Genomic DNA, 2,500 nt, shown 5'->3' with positions numbered 1-2,500 from the left:
CTATATCTATATATATATATATATATATATATATATATATATATATATATATATAAATGAGTGTGTGTCTGTGTGTATACAGACACATATAAACATTTGTTTATTATCATCATTATTATAATCCTCCTCCTCATCATCACAACCGACATCATCACGATCCCCACCACAATGAAACATCCCAAATGAACCTAAACGAAAAACCACGCCACTAAAAACAGCGCGAGTAGATCACGAGGGAACTGAATAGAAATGGAAGGAGTTAGAATGACAACTCGTTTCGGGAAACTAGATTTTATGACGAGTTACTGAAGAGGGAAAGTGAGGGAGGACATTGATGACCCTCTGCATGAAGATATGCAAAGGAGTTCATGCACGTTGATTGGCAATTAGATATTTTAGTTAGAAAACGTTCGTAATGTGAGACTATGTTGTGTGTGATTGGTTTCAGTTAGATTATTAATATTAAATGTTCTAAGATTGTTTAAATGTTTAAAATAAGTAGACGCGAACTTTTGAAGTTGTTGTGTAGGTAGGTAGTTGGAAGTAATTGTAGATTAGATATGTAAATAAAGTGTTTAGTGGTTGAGAATGGTTTATGTGTTTGGTAATAGATGGTTGATATGTTTAGTAGACAATTATATATACAATTAGATGTTTGAAGTTGATCCATCTTGATAAATAAGTAGATACTGTAAGAAATCTCGATTGATAAATACTTTTGACAAAGAATGGCTGTGATATTTATAAGAAGCCAATTCGGGAATTCAGCTTTTGTGAATAAGGGGGGAGAATTGGGTTGACTGAAGTTAAGCTGAAGTATTTTGTGGCTGATAACTGTTGGATTTTAGATTGATATCAAATGAATGTCATTTTTTGAGAAGCAGGTCTAAAATCGTATTCAAAGTGTGCAAAGCACTTACCGTTATTCCTTGCTAGTGTTGCAATGATAATAGTGATAACACAATAGTGATATTAATGCATGGTTATGACAAGTAGCAATGATAGTACATTGTGATGGTGATAGCATGGGCATGATATCAATGCATGATGATGAAAGCAGTTGATGGCCCCGTTACAGCGATGTGATTAATGCATGGTGGAAACGGATTATAGTGAAAATACAGTAACGGTATTAATACATGGTGACAGTAGCTTAAGGTGGTGGTATAGTGATGATATTATCTATTGCATGGCGGAAGCTGGAGGTATTGATGATACAGCAATGGTGTCAACGCATGGTTATAGCAAGAAACGGTGATGGTACAGTAATCACCATTACATAGTGACAGCAGAGACACCGGCAATTGTAATCACACAATAATTATCCTGAAAATTGATAACAAGGACAGATTTAACATTTCAAATATAGTGCTGTATTTCAAATATAGTGCTGTATTTCAAATATAGTGCTGTATTTCAAATATAGTGCTGTATTTCAAATATAGTGCTGTATTTCAAATATAGTGCTGTATTCCAAATATAGTGCTGTATTTCAAATATAGTGCTTTATTTCAAATATAGTGCTGTATTTCAAATATAGTGCTGTACTTCAAATATAGTGCTGTATTTCAAGTATAGTGCTGTATTTCAAATATAGTGCTGACCAGCGACAACAGGTTTTGGAACAGAAATACAAAATCCAGTACGAGTCTTTTTCCTGTCTCGTGACGCGGCTGAATAGTGAGTGGCTGGATTCTCAGGTCAACACTTTCACTATATTAAATATGTCACCAAGCACAACCAGTCGCCCGTATGGTGAATGTGCAGAACGCAAGGGATTGTGGTGAAAGTGATGGGTCCTAATATCGTGGTTGGCATGGTGACTATGGTTTATGATGACCTAGTATGGTGAGTGAGTGAATTCGGGTGTATTCTTTAGTAATGGGTTGGTATGGTGTAGGGTGATATAGTATGGTGTTTCATGAATGAGGTGAATTTATATAAATTATATGGGATGGTGGATATAGTGTATGGTGACTTAGTTTGATGATTTATGACAGGTGAATTTATAAATCATATAATATGGTGGATATAGTGTATGGTGACTTAGTTTGATGATTTATGACTGAGGTGAATTTATGAATGAGATGCTATGGTGTATATGGTGTATAGATGACTGTGGTGTGGTGATTCTTGTTTATGATAAATTTGTGATGACGTGGTATGGTGAATATAGAGTGTGATGACTTACGATGGCGAATGTGGATGTGAGGTGTTCTCATGAATGTGGTAAATTTGTGAAATAAGTGGTCTAGTGAGTACCCTGAGTATAGTGAGTATGGTGATCGAAATAACTCTAAGGAACGAAAGTAGGGTTATTAGTAGTGTTTTTTTTTTCGAAAATAGGTCTTACTTTTTGGTCCACTATCAGGAGGTTAAATTAAGTCCACATTTGTGTATACTGAAATTCACATTTACAACATGAATTAAAGAGAAAAAAAAACAGTTAAGTGTGTGCGATTTACAGCTTTGTATTCAGTCGCACACACTCACATGTTAA

General features: G+C 34.8%; 1 protein-coding gene across 1 annotated transcript in view; it reads left to right on the top strand.

The window, feature by feature from the left end:
• LOC122262712 (uncharacterized) overlaps positions 1 to 2,500 on the top strand; it is a 10,543-nt gene that overhangs the window by 1,089 nt on the left and 6,954 nt on the right. The gene's annotated exons all lie outside the window — the stretch shown is intronic.

Source organism: Penaeus japonicus, unplaced genomic scaffold (assembly GCF_977035675.1).
Source record: "Penaeus japonicus unplaced genomic scaffold, GWHDUDI00000001_assembly GWHDUDI00000041, whole genome shotgun sequence".
NCBI lineage: Eukaryota > Metazoa > Arthropoda > Malacostraca > Decapoda > Penaeidae > Penaeus > Penaeus japonicus.
The sequence above is the reverse complement of the archived record's forward strand: the minus strand, read 5'-3'. Positions and strand labels throughout refer to the sequence as shown.